The following is a 14,810-nucleotide window of genomic DNA, read 5'->3' on the forward strand; positions in this document are numbered from 1 at the left end:
GGATAGGTAAGACTAGAACAGTTCTGTTAACCAACTTAATAGACATTTACAGACCACTTTACCCAACAACAGTTTGGTAATATTTCTATTGATGTACACACAAAACATCTGCCAAGATAGACTATATTCTGGGAATTGTCCCCCCAGAAAAGGTGAAGTAATTCAAGTAAAAAATATGTTATTTCATAACAATAAAACCAGATTAGAGGGGGTCCTGTGTGGCTCAGATGGTTAGGTGACTACTTTCAGCTCAGGTCATGGGATCAAGACCTGCATCGAGACCTGGGATCGAGACCTGCATCGGGTTCCCTGCTCAGCCAAGAACCTGCTTCTTCCTCTTCCTTTGCCTGCTGTTCTGCTTACTTGTGCTCTCTCTCTCTGTGTCTAATATATTTTAAAAGTTAATTAATTAAAAAAAATTTTAAATCTTAAAAAAAATTAGAAATCAATACCAAATATATCTGAAAAATCCCTAAACATGGGAAATTAAATGATACACTCCCAAATAATAACTTGTGCATCACAAGAAGATCAAAAAAAATTGTTTTTTTTAATTCGGTACTTTGAACTCAATGAAATGAAAACACCAAATGTCAAAATGTGCAGGATGCTGCTAAAACAGAATTAGAGATTAATTTGTAGCCTTAAATATCTATTACTAAGAAAAAAAATCTTCTCAAAGCAATGACCTGTGCTTCCATCTTAAGAAATTAGAATGAATAGCAGCAATGGCCTCAGTCATCAAACTGTGGAAAGAACCAAGGTGTCCTTCAACAGATGAATGGATAAAGAAGATATGGTCCGTGTATACAATGGAGTATTATTATGCCTCCATCAGAAAGGATAAATACCCAACTTTTGTATCAATATGGATGGCACTGCAGATTATGCTGAGTGAAATAAGTCAAGCAGAGAGAGCCAATTATCATATGGTTTCACTTACTTGTGGAGCATAAGGAAAACACGGAGGACATTGGGAGATAGAGAAGTGAATGGAGGGAAATCAGAGGGGGAGAAGAACCATGAGAGACTGTGAACTCTGAGAAACAAACTGAGGGTTTTGGAAGGGAAAGGGTTGGGGAGATGGGTGAGACCGGTGGTGGGTATTAAGGAGGGCATGTAGTGCATGGAGCACTGTCTGTGGTGCATAAACAATGAATTTTGGGACACTGAAAAAAATTTTTAATTTAATTAAAAAAAAGAAACTAGAATGAAAGCAAATAAAACTAAAGTCAGCAATAAAGGAAATAATAAAGACTACAGTGGAAATGAGTGAAATAGAAAATAGAAAAACAATAGCAAATGATAGGAAAAAAATTCCAAAAACAAATCAAAAATTAAAAATGACTTCTTGGGGCACCTGGGTGGCTTAGTGGGTTAAAGCCTCTGCCTTTGGCTCAGGTCACGATCCCAGGATCCTGGGATCGAGCCCCGCATCAGGCTCTCTGCTCAGCGGGAAGCCTGCTTCTCTTCCTCTCTCTGCCTGCCTCTCTGCCTATTTGTGATCTCTGTCTGTCAAATAAATAAATTTAAAAAAAGATAGTTTAAAAAAAACTGACTTCTTTAGGGCACCTGGGTGGCTCAGTTGGTTAAGCATCTGCCTTTGGCTCAGATCATGATCCCGGAGTCCAGGGATCAAGTCCTGCATCGGGCTCCCAGTTCCAGGGGACGTCCGCTTCTCCCTCTGACCTTCTCCCTGCTCATGCACTCTCTCACTCTCTCTCTCAAATAAATAAATAAAATCTTAAAAAATAAAGGCTTATTTAAGGATATCAATAAAATTGCTAAATCTCTAGTTAGATTACATATAATGGGGAATGGAGAAGATACATATTACCAATATTACAATGACAGATGTGACCAATACAGATGTTATGTATATAAAAAATATCAATGGAATATTATATACAACTCTATGCCAGTAAATCCACCTACTTAGGTGAAATAGAAAAACTATTTGAAAGACAATAAACACCAACATTCATAAAAGAAGATGCAGATAACCTGGATAGCATTGTATTTATTAAAGAAATTGAGTTGTAGTGAGAAAACTTCCCACAAAGAAAACGCCAGGCTAAGTTGTTTTGATAGCGAATTACACCCAGTATTTAAGAAAGAAAGAACACAATTTTGCAAAAATTCTTCCATAAACTTGAAGATCACATCCCAAATCATTCAACGAGATCAGCATTCTTCTGATACCAAAACCAGACCAAAAAATTAGAAGAAAAACAAGCTAGAGACTTCTATCTTCCATGAAAATAAATTCCCAAAACAATTTTTTAAAGATTTATTTATTTTAGAGAGAGAATGTGTGAGCGATCTGAGTGGTGCAAGCAGGGAAGAATTGTGGGGGGTGGTTTGCAGGGAGGGGAGGACAAGCAGTTTCTACTGAGCTCAGGGTTCCACATTGGACATAATAATATTATAGTGCACCCCCAGGTGGCCTGGCAGATCAAACACAAGATTGTCGAGAAACTGGGGTGAAGTATCCCTTTTTGATGCTTATTCTTTCTTCTAGTTCTTTTCTTCTTTTTTTCCTCTTTCCTTTTTTTCCTTCCTTCCTTCCTTCCTTCCTTCCTTCCTTCCTTCCTTCCTTCCTTCCTTCCTTCCTTCCTTCTCCTTTTCAGACGACTGAACTACCATCTTGGCTGTTTCCACAGCTCCATTCATTAGCAAATCCACCAGTACAAGCATTGTGAGTTCAGGCTGGTTTCACCACGAGAAATCTTTCATTTCATTTTCTCCAGAACATTCACATCTCAACCTTGGGTCTATATTTTAAATGGTCCTTGTTAATTGGAGTAAATGAGAAAGCAAGCATTATACCAGACATTAAAGAAGATGGTAAAGAAACTAAATAAATATTAGTTTTACTTGTTCCTATGCCTCAAAAAGTCTCATCACAATCTCTTCTGTCACTATATTATGAGCTAAAGGAGAAAAGAGAAAAAAAAATGCATTAGCACTCACTTTGCTTTTGCTTCAGATTTTCCATGTCTAGGAAGAGATACTGATGTCTTTGAGCAAGATAGAAATAATTTTGTAGAGTGAAATCAGGAGTCCAGCTAACAGACTTAAAAGATATGAACGAGTTTATTCAGAGTATATTGAGTACAGAAGCACTATATATATATATATATATATATATATATATATAATTTATTTCTTGTAGAACTTAACAACTACCCTCTTAGTTTCTATTATTTGAATTTAACAAATAAAAGAAAGGAGAACCAGGGACTCAAAGAAAAAAACCCCAAGTGAGAGCATGGCAATGCTGAAATTTGAAATTTCAAGTCTGACTCCCCAAACTCTTATTAGTATGTTTGGTTTTATGAGGTATGTTGCTCTTAGATTCAAATTTCTTAGCTGCAAAAAGGAAGTGAATGGTGGTCATTCACTTCCTTCTCCATTACTTACAGGGCTGTTCTATGCTAAACATGTCCTATGGTTAAAATAGTGAGCGAAACATAGAAATGACACGTAACCTAATAGAAAGACAAAGGAATGTTCGGATGAGAAAAGAACAGGGATCCCTGAAAAACTTACTTTGAGCTCACAACTCAAGGGTAAGAGGAACTCTCTCCTTACAAGGAGCAGGGAGAGAATGGGCAGGACTCCCTTGGGAAGTGCTGACAGAGGAAAACAGTGGGAACAGACCCGGGGGATGAGAGGATCATGGCTTTTTCAAGGGCCCAAGTGTTGTCGATGGAGCTGGACGGAGAGTAGGGGGATAGATCTCCTCCTAACCAGTGCTGTTGTTCTGTGGTTACAAGTCAAAGACAGACAAGGCCAGCCAGTGGAAAGTGCTTTATACATTAGAAATCACTATATGACTGTGAGGATTTGTGGGAGTTTCGTTGGTTTCCTGTGTTAAAAGTCTATAACATCCCCCCCCCCAAACCATTCTTAAAGTCTTAGCATAGAGTGCAATCTTTTCATGGCATGAAATTGGGGGTTTACGGAGAAGCTTCTGTTTCCTCATGGACAGAGTTGGAAACAATTTTCAACAGAAGTTAGCTTAACTCCTGGGGTGAAAATGGGCTTCCGTGCATTAAATATGCAGCCCATGGCTGTTTCTAAAGAAGCCATCCTCTGACTGACAATATGCATTCATAGTCTGATTCATCATACGTGTGTGCTCTTCTTAGCTGAAGACAGGAAGAGCCAGAGAAACCCAGGATGTCTCCCAGGACAGAGAACAGAGGAAGATTTTCCTCACTGCAAAACAGAGGAAGAAGGGGAGGGAAACCTGTCAGCGGATGACTGATGGGTTGGTAGCTGGGTGGTCTTGTGGTGAACTATAACCAATTCCCGTGTGGGTATCCTGCCTACCTTCCTTCCGTATTTGCTCCCTAAGGAGAACTGGACCACTCCCTCTCTCCATAGCATGCGGTGGGGATGGGGACCCAGCTCCTTCCTCAACAAAACTATTTTCTTTCACTCAGGACACCCGAGAACAATTGCCTTCTGGATCCAAGTTCCACATGGGTGTGGAAAATCTCTTAAGACCCCTGACTTGATGGCACGGCTGGTTTAGGAGTCCACTGTCAGGTACTACTTGAAATATTTAATGTTTCTTGGAAAGGTGTTATCTCGATTAACCCGGCTCTCCACGAAAGGCAACCCTGGGCCAGGAGACATGCGTCAGTGAGGGACCACCCTCCCCCCTCCCGCCCCCTTCCCTCTCCCCCCAGTCCCTCCACTATAGTTCGTTAGTCACCAGGTAGGCAATTTATCAAACGCTCAGGACTTCAGCATCCAGATCTGGGAGATGTTCAACTAGAAAATTCCCTTCCAAGGATAGACATAAATTCCTTATTTTGATTGTTTAACTGCAAGCTTAAATGAAAAATGAAACAAGGTCCTTAAATAATATAATAAGTGAGGCTTTGCTTTTGTAATGAAAAACAACAACAAAAACAAAAACAAAAACTCACCCACGTCCTAGCAGAGACAACCTGGCTTCTGGAGAAGAGGGTGGGGGAAGCAAAAACAGGAACAGACAGGAGTGAAAGCCACGAAGCTGGGTTCTAGAACTCAGCCACTAAGGAACTGTGTGCTTTTTCAGGCTCTGGTTTGGGGCCTGAGATCGAGTTTCCTCAGCTGAGAAGTAATACCCCACAATAAGGACCATATAAAGACAATAACACAGATACGCGTCTGTAGCATTTGACATTCTGTAATTCTCATCTGCAATCTCAGTTCCTTCGCGCACCACCTTTTAATGAGGATGGATAGAAGCCAGTAGGATTTCTCCTCGGTCACAAAGTCCCAAAGTCCTGATGTGGCACAAACATACCCTAAGGCAGGCTCCAGGGCTGTGACTCTCCTGTGGAAATTGCCAGACAGATGGAGAAGTCTCTTAGTATAATAGCACACGAAGCTGTTCGCTCTGCCCGTAAGGAGTGAAGGTTAGGACATGAGGGAGGAACACAGTTAAGACCAGAGGCCCTGGGTGGTGAGGCTGAGTCCTGGCGCCCGTGGGTCGCCATACTGCACAACTGGCCCTCTGGTCTTCCTCCTCCACCCCACCCACCAGCACCCATGTCCACCTGTGATATGCCTTCCTCCCTGGCTTCACAACCCACCTCATCCATTTCATCTTCTCTGTATTTTTCTCCCACACTATATTACTGCTACTTCCAAGCCCCTTGTTAGAAAGAGGTGATCAGGGGTGCGTGGCTGGCTCAGCTGGTTAAGTGCCGGACTCCAGATTTAGCCTCAGGCCATGATCTCAGCCTCATGGGATTGAGTTCTGCCCTGGGCTCTGTGATACAGGGGAAGCCTGCTTAAGAATCCCTCCCTCAATCTCTGCCCCTCACCACTGCATGTTCTCTCTTTAAAAAAAAAAAAAAAGGAAAAGAAAAGAAAAAAGGTGGTCAGAGAAGAAGGGGAACCACAGTCATTGTAAGTAACATGGTTTGAACCTAAGCTTAGCTTGTAGACCACTAACTCTACTCAGTGCACCGATATCCATTGGACAGTGCTTGGAGGACAGAAAGAAAAAGGCTATTATAAGTTCTTTGATACTGGAATTAAGTTGCTGAAATTAGGGGTCATGCAATATAATTTTTAACATTTCAGATATCATAAGGTCACTGAAAAGGCTTCATAATTATAGAGGAGTGCAACTGCAGAGCTGTGCCGATGAAACTGGCAATTTTGCATTTTTGCTATGTATCAGATTAGACCATCTTCATTCATTCATTCACTTAGCAGCCCTGCGTAGATCATATTCAATGTGTCAAGTAATGTCCTGGGGGTCTTAGGACCAAAGACATTGGCTTTGCTTTAGGGGAGAACAGACGTGCTAAGTAGTCATCACACATGCCACTACTCCTTTCATACTTGTGGCAGAGCTCATGTGTTATTGCCAGCACACTTACCCTCAGAAGCCATCTCAGCAATAGTGCAACTGATTCCAGTTTTCAGAGTTAGCTTAAGTGGTCAACACTTTGGTCTAGTGTCACTGCAGAAATACTCACAAATGTATGACTGTGCGTCTACGCTACATTTAAAGTTTGCTTGACGTCCAGTTTCTGCTACACGGATATATGTACCAAGAAACCATAAGCTGCCCTACAGTCTCATACTCAGCCTTCCAGGTGGCTTTCTGCCTCAGGTACCCAGCACTCTGCAAATTGGGAAGAACATAAGTGATTTTAGGAGTTGCAAGGATATAAAAGACAAGCTTTTCACTCCTTGTACAAGGATTGTGATCTCTTTGCAGTGCGGCGTGTCTCCAGTTAGAATTTATGGCTCGCACATTCTGTGCCATTGCTCTGTTGACTGAAGAGTTTAGAACAATGAGAAACCACTTTTGACCTCAGAGTGATGTGGAAGTAAATACCAATCACAATAAAGCAAGGATAGAGGCATGAACAAAGCTCTAGGAGAATCCAGAGGAGAATATGATTAATTCTGCCAAGGAGCATCATAAAATGGGTGAAAGCAAGGGATATCTGTACTGGCTCTTGAAGGGTCAGTGGAATGTAGGAGGCTGAGAAGATGAAAATGAGCTTTCTAATGAGAGAAAGTGTAAGGGAGACAAATACACCGAGTTTTGGAAAAGCATCGTGCAAAACAGGGCTGATAAAAAAGTTTGGGCCCAGATTATGAACAGACATGAATACCAGGTTCATGGTACTATAAATGAAAGAGTAAATATTACTCCTGACTTGTTTATTCCCATTATTTCCAGTTTGTGTATTTTCTAGGCTGGCTAAATGTGCACAAGCCAAGGAACAGTTGGTTCCTGCCACTAAATGAGCCAGTACATCCACATGGGAAATCTGTTATAACGTTCCAGAAGGAAAAAGAAGAGAAGGGAGGGAGGAAGGAAGGGGGGGAAGGGAGGGAGGAAGTATGGGAGGGAGGAAGTGTGGGAGTGAGGAAGTGGGGGAGGGAGGAAGTGGGGGGGGAGGAAGTGGGGAGAGGGAGGGAGGAAGGAAGGAAGGGAGGGAGGAAGTTAGGAAGGAAGAAAAGAAGGAAGGAAGGAAGGAAAGAAGGAAGGAGGAGGAAGGGAAAGAAAGAGGGAGGGAGAGAGACCAATCATAACTGAAAGAAAAGAAGGAAGAGGAGAAAGTAAAGAGGGAAATAAAAAGTAAGAAATCATTTGGGTCCACTGCCAACAAGAGTTAGGAAAGCTGATTTCTTAAGATAAACTGAAGTAAAACAAAATATGCTCCATATGTGGAAACTGTATACTTAGTTTGAGATAAACAAAAACATGTTTGGAGAATAGCTGCCATAATTAAAAAGAAATTAAAAGAAAGAAAGAAAAACCATCTGGGGATAGATACATATTTAAACACATGCATACACACACACACACACACACACACACACACACACACAGACAAAAACACACAGTGATTTCAAAACTTGAAGACTTTTTCCTTTTTTTTTTTAAGTAAACTCTCTTGTTGCAAAAGGACATTGCAACAGTCTTTACCCAAAGCACCTCATGTCCCAGGCTGGCTGTACAGGGCTACTCAGCATTGCTGAAACGTCAAAAGATCTTTCCATATCCTGTCCTTTGCTTCTGCTTTTTCTTCCCTTGCTGTGAATGCCCATCCTCCCCTTTCCCTCTGAACAACCTCAGCTTATCCGTGAGCTTATCCACCCAAATAGAATGTCATCTACTCCCAGAGGTGTGCCAGACACACAGCCAAGTTGAAAATGGCCGTTCACCTATGGATGTTACGCTTCTGTCTCTGTTTCCCGGGGCTGTCCTAACAAAGTATCACAGACTGGGCGGCCTAAAACTATAGTTTACTGTTTCATAGTTCTGGAAGCTAGAAGTCAACATCAGAGAGCTAAAATCAGGTTTAGTTCTTTCTGAGGGTTCTGAGGGAGACTCTGTTCCATCCCTTTTTCCTAGGCTCTAATAATGGCTGGCAGTCCTTGGTGTTCTTTGGGCTGCGAATCCATCACTCCATTCTCTCCCCCATCTTCACATGGTGTGCTCTGTCTCTCATGGCCATCTTCTTACAAGGGCGCATCATGTGGCCCCACCCCACTCCAGTCTGACCCCATTTAACTTAACAAGTCATATCAACAACCACCTCATTGCCAAATAAAGTCATTTTCTGAGGTGTTGGGACTTGGGACTTCAACATACCTTTTTAGGGACACAATTCAACCCATAACAACATGCCTCTCATGTAGACTGGTTTCACTGAAGGAGTCGGGTGTATGCAGGTCTATGTCCCCCATCCCCAGAGAAGTCATGAGAAACTCCATTTCAAAGACTGTACATACACCTTTAACCTTGTGTTTCCCAGGCTGAGCATAATAAATGTAGTAAATGGTTCAAATTGAATTCAGTATGAAAAGCTGTGGACAGAGGGGTTCTGACTAAAGCCAAAAGGAGGTTAGGAGATAATTAAGTTGAAGGGACACATGGAGCACATGGTGACCCTCTTTATCATGACAGCTTCCAGACAGGGATTTCTTCTGCTATAAGGGGCAAGGCGGTAGAGGAGACCCTTTGCCTAGAATAACCTATGGGCTGAAAACATCTGAGAATAAAAGACCCATGTCTGACTGTAGTTCTTCTAGGTAGCTATATGGTATTGATACTGTCACTGCTCCTCTGTTTACTTCCATTTATCCTCAAAAGATGAGAATTAAACTAGAAGGGGACTAATTTTAAAACTAGAGCCAGAAGCACTCTTTTTTCAAATGAAATCTTTCCCAAAGCCCCAATTTAAATAGTAGATCTATATGACTCTGTCAAAGGTCTGTGAAGACAGTAAGCCTACAGTGTCACTGACTCAGTCATCCCCAAAGATTCTCCACAGGAAGTTCTAAAGAATTCTGGAAGCATAGATTTAAAATCACTTTACAGATGGAAGGCCAGGTTTGGTTTATAGTCATAAACATAGAAGGTCATAGAGGAAAAGGGGTCTGGGGTATGGAGAAGAAGAAAGAGAAGGGGGAGGGGGAGGAAGAGGAAGAAGAGGAGGAAGAGAAGGTGGGAGAAAGGGGAGGGTAAAGGGAGGAGAGGGGGAGGGGAAAAAGCCTATTAGAAAATAAAAGTTTCTAGGAAGGAGATGGCAAAGAAAGATAGAGATCTTGGACAAATCTTTCTGTGGCCATAGACAAGTATTTCAAAGTGGTCTCCTAATTTTATCTTTGCCCTCATGTAGTCAATTCTACAAAGAGTTGACCATTTTCACAAGGACATTGTTGGGTTTAACCATATCATAACTATATGATCACAAAGGTACCATAGTCTGAAGGACAGCCAGAGAATGTGGAAGACTCCATGCAGCTTTCAACTAATGCATCAGAAAGATCATCATACTCAAGATCTCAATATCTGAAAAACAACTTTATCATAAGTACTGTTCAGCACATTTTGCTCCAGCAGTCATTGGTTATATTTCCCAGGTACACATTTTGTTGCAGGTGTCTCTTCCTCGGTGAATGTTGGTCCTTCCTTCTGACATGCCCGTCTCTACCTTCACCCCCATCCTTCCTTCCAGATGGGGGTGAACTTAAACTTAACATTTTCCAGAAAACCTCTGAACACCTAGGTCCAATCAACCTTTCCCTTCTTCATGTTATGCCTCTTCTGTAGTTTGTATGAAATGATACAGTTATACCATCACACAGAATTGTAAGCTCTTTCAACAGCAGCTAATTTTCAAATAATGAGCTCTTTTGGAGCTCTTTATTTGTGTTTTCTCCCCCATTCTTGTTCACTGGCACAGGATAGGTGTTATAAATGTTTGTTGAATTCACTAATGAGTCGGGGAGTTTATTTCAAACTGTTTTGAAGTTTTGGGGTAATCTTGCAAAAGCATCAAGATGAGAGTAGACAGAATTTGAATATCAGTATTCAAATTAACTTGTAGAAGAGAAATGAAATACTGTAGTCAAATCTCTAGTGGCTTTGTATTCCTGATTCAACCCAGTCATGAAGAGGGAACACACAAAATGGACATTCTTTTTTTTTTTCAAACACCTTGGAAATTAGCCCAAGAGCCAAATGTTTTATTTTAATGGTATGTTTCTTCTCCCACACCACAACTAGTAAACATTTCAGATCACACATACACACAATGTTTGTTTGTATTTACTATAATTCCCTGTGCAACTCCAGATGCTTGGACAATTTAGGCATCTAATACATGTTTGATGAATTAAGGAATAAAGGAAAGAACACTTGAATAAAATGAGCTAAGATTCTGACATCCCATTAGCAAGCTGTGACCAGTTTTCATCTTCCTAGTTGGAATGGAGTCCATCCATTTCGAGAGAGAGAGAATGGAAAATGTGCTCCAAATAACCGGTCTGTTCAATGATTTTGAATCAATACTTAAAATATAATCACCTTTAAAACATTTGGTATACCAGGAGGTTCTCACTCCAGGCCTGTCCCAACATTGCCTTGTGAGATTAACTTTTTGGCCAATAAGATTGAGCTTGGTCCCTCCTACATTAATATAATATATTCTGACTTCATGATACCTGAGTTTCTTCAGGTCTGATGTAGTCCAATAAGACTCTGACATGATTATACAGGAGGTTGGATGGACAGTAGGTGTACATCCCAGGCAGACTTCTACTTTGTTGTCTTTGTTAGGCAGACGTCATCTCAAAGCCTTAATTTAAAGAAATAAGTTTTTGTGTCTTTAATTTTCAGGGAAAGCTGTTGGGGGTGGAGGAGTCATCCTCTATGCCTCAGGCAATGTGCCTCTGGCTCCATACTTCTGTCCCTCTCTAGATTTAAAAGTCTGCTAGTAAGTGGAGAACTTCTTCTTAGAAGAAAGCTTCATTCAGCATTATTTGAAAGAAGCATGTCTCTTGGTGTAGGAGGGCTAAACGCTCTCACTCAACACTTCAAGTGGTTTATCAAATGTTTCTTCCAACTTTTATTTATTTCCCTGATTGGTGTCAGGGTGGCAGGCCATGTCTGAACATACATTCATACAGCAGCTTATAACTCACCGTGCCTTTGTCTGCATTGTCTTCAGAGAAGCTCACAAGTCTTTGAAGGGCTGGTCAGACTGATTTCTGTTCATTCTTTAGCTAGGGAAATTGAGGCTTAGAACTTTCAAGATTTAGGGAAAGATCAGGGCACCTGGGTGGCTCAGATAGTGAAGAATCTGCCTTCCCCTCAGATCATGATCCCAGGGTCCTGGGATGGCGCCCCATGTTGGGCTCCCAGCTCAGCGGGGAGCCTGCTTCTCCCTTTCCCTCTGCCTTTCCCCCTGCTTGTATTCTCTCTGTTTCTCTCAAATGAAGAAATAAAATCTTAAAAAAAAAAAAAAAAAGATTTAGGAAAGGATAGATAATGAAAATGGGAGGGATTGTGCCTTGAACCTGTTTGATTTCTAGGTCAAGTCTACTTGATTTCACCACAGTGCTCTAATGAGCATTTACGAAATGGTTTTGATGGCTCGTGCATTCTTTCCTTCAACATATTTATGGAGGATCTATTACTTGTAAGTATTGTCCCTGGTGTTGGTATTATAATAGTAACAAGTCATTGTTCTTTCCCTCATTGAGTTTGTGGCGGGGAGGAAAAAGAGGCATTTGCAATACTTACTAACTCCAAAATGCAAGCAAACAAACACAGTCTCTAACTGGAAGGAATCATTTTGACTTTTGCCTCTGCTAGAACAAGCAAAAAAAGATGACCTTCCTCTATGACCTGCAGTCTGCTACTAAGTTGTACTTTTTTTTTTCTAATTCAGTGACCAACTGGAGAAAATGTAACACATTAGCTGTAACCTCACTGGACTGCCATCAAGTACAAATTAACCACATAGTAAATAAGTGTCAGGGCCTGGAAGTAAATCATTTTACAAGAAAACATTGACTGTTCTGCCTGGAAACTTTCATTTTTATAGGACTTTCAGTAACAGAAGTACAGGATGCTTCTGGAGTATCAAAAGTAAGGAAATCTGGATGCTTACCCAAAAATGCACCCCCTGCAATGACTCTTTTTCAAGGCAGCTACTGATAAAAGATCATGCCTGCTTGATCAGTGTTGTGTGGGGTTTCCTACACTTCTTTTCAACAGCTCTGGCTTCTCTCCTGTTGATAATTCTTAAACCAGTGCAGAAACTACTTGCAATCCTTGTAAATATGTGGGGGCATCAGGGAATGGTGGTGAGCACTTCCTCTGAAGGAAAAGGAACTATTTAATGAGAGGGTAAGGAAGGGAAAAAAATTAAAATTATTCTTTGGGTTGAGTAGTTGTGGTTTGGTATTTGCGGTGTTTTACTTTACTCCCCTGGAAGTGAGTCCACCTTAGGAAGGAGCAAGCTACTCTGATTGGCAAAAGTACTTTTCAGACTTCTGTCAGTGTAAGGATCTATTTAGAAACTGTCCCTGCTCCCCTTCCCCCAGGGGATTTACTTGGAGACAAGTCCCAGAAACCAGCTTCAGATAACAAAGCCCAGATACAAAGGTGGGTCAGGCCAGGTGGAGACATCCGATCAGTGGGGGGGGTGGGGTGTGCATACTGTCTCCCCGGTTACCAAGGAGTATGGGCCCCGCCCTTTGGGAGCCTTTTGGGCGCCAATCCCAATCAAAGTGTAATAGGCTAGTTCAAATGTCTACTAGGGTAAATTGTAATTCAGTTGGTCACCTAGCATCACTGCGAATTTTCCTGTGTGTGTCACAACCTCATTGGCCACCTGTGCCTGGCCAGGCCTGACCACATGGCCTTTGCCCTTAAAAGCTAGTCTGTGAAACAGAGAAGGGTCGCCCTCCCTTGTAAGAGGTGCGTCCCTGAACGTTTGGTTAGATTCTTGATGCTTGGCGCAAAATAAAGCTTTGCTTGACCTTCGCTTTGTATCAGTGTCGCTCCTTTAATCACGGACCCATTATTGGGGCATAACAGTCAGAACTGGAATATGAAACATGAATGGAAGAATTTTTAAGTGATATGCTAAGTGAGAAAGATGCCCAAGAGAAGACTTAAAAGAAGTGGATTATCATCTCTTTGAACACAAAGAAATATACCCCGGGGGTCTCTCAGAGCCCCTGGGTTACTCCAGTGGTTGATTCCTCAGATACAAATACTTCTGTGATGCCAATTTTAGGGTATGTGTTACCAAGGGGAGCACTGCCTTTCTGATTCCAAATGGACAAGGGTTCATCTTCACTGGGGTTTTGATTAGTGTAACTGACGTTCATCAACCTGCCTCTTTCTTCTGGGTTAAGAACTAGTGCATGTGGCTCCTGGGCACACTGTGGAAAAAGCTAGCTGCCTTGATTTACTAGAAGTCTTGGGTCTGATTTTTCTCACAGTGATTTGGGCCATTTGTCCAGGGAGATAGCTTGGCACTTGGGGGACAGTAATGACAGTCTCGATTGCAGGAATGTATCTTTGATGGACCATATAGTAGGACACTGGAGGCTAAAGCTGATGCTATCCGACTCCAGCTTGCTGGAAAGGTCTGTGTGGGTAGAAGGGCCAGTTTCAGGGTTTGGGTGGTAGACGGGATTTGCAGAGAGCTTCCAAGTTCATCCCAAGTTGCCCAAATGGTTATCCACACACTCTGCTCATAGAACTGAAGCTTTGAATAGATTCCCATCTCAGACTCTCAAAATTAGAAAGATCTGTAGTTGCCCATTATCTTCTGGACCAGATTCGATTACTATTTGAAACCAACATGAACCATTTTCTTAAAGAGTCAGAGAAAGAAGACCTAAATATCACCTGGATACCTTTCCCATTCAAAAGTAGGAGTATAGTTGAGAAAATGACTGGAAGTTGAATTAAAATTTCTAAGAATCAGGAAAGAAGAGGAATGCAGCAATCTATCATTTTTATGTTCCTTTTCTTAAAAAAAAAAAAGATGTTTGAAATGAAAACAAAAATGGATATTTGGGAGCTAAATCATGTATATTCTCATTATCTAAATCATTTTACTAGATATTTATTTTTATAAAATATCAGTTATCTTCTTTTAAAATATCTTCAACAAGGAAAATGTCACTGAATAAATTTATATTACACGTTTTTGAAAAAACACTAATTGTATCCCTATTGTATGCAAGTGATTACACTAAGGCTGTGAGGAAAAGTAAATCAGAAAGGCATCCCTTGTTGCAGAAATCAGTGGTGGCAAAAAGTCAAAGAGTTGAGCCCTTAACCTCCAGGAGGAGTACTCCAGGGGCCTGGCACACGGATGAAGGAGAAGCTGAAGATACCTTGGGGTATTGGCTAGATATTTAAGAAAACATTTAAGATTATTCTTTTAATCAATAATCAGACCCACCTCATTGAAACCATACTACTTCAAAAGACCACATTTATCATTTAATGGGAGTTCTTA

General features: G+C 41.3%; 1 long non-coding RNA gene and 2 pseudogenes across 3 annotated transcripts in view; all 3 read left to right on the plus strand.

Moving 5' to 3' along the window:
- LOC309860161 overlaps positions 1 to 4,535 on the plus strand; it is a 338,031-nt gene extending 333,496 nt beyond the window's left edge. Inside the window, exon 6 of the long non-coding RNA XR_014309200.1 lies at positions 4,452 to 4,535. This is a non-coding gene — a long non-coding RNA (uncharacterized lncRNA). The remainder of the gene's footprint in view (positions 1 to 4,451) is intronic.
- A 7,619-nt stretch (positions 4,536 to 12,154) lies between these two features.
- Positions 12,155 to 12,778, plus strand: LOC309858785 (metalloendopeptidase OMA1, mitochondrial pseudogene; annotated as a pseudogene). The gene has a single exon. The product of its transcript is annotated as a metalloendopeptidase OMA1, mitochondrial pseudogene (transcript).
- A 611-nt stretch (positions 12,779 to 13,389) lies between these two features.
- LOC309858786 (metalloendopeptidase OMA1, mitochondrial pseudogene) lies at positions 13,390 to 14,249 on the plus strand (annotated as a pseudogene). The gene is made up of 2 exons: positions 13,390 to 13,409; positions 13,572 to 14,249. The product of its transcript is annotated as a metalloendopeptidase OMA1, mitochondrial pseudogene (transcript).
- Positions 14,250 to 14,810: the final 561 nt, after the last annotated feature.

Source organism: Mustela nivalis (assembly GCF_964662115.1).
Source record: "Mustela nivalis genome assembly, chromosome: 2".
In the NCBI taxonomy this organism is placed as follows: Eukaryota; Metazoa; Chordata; class Mammalia; order Carnivora; family Mustelidae; genus Mustela; species Mustela nivalis.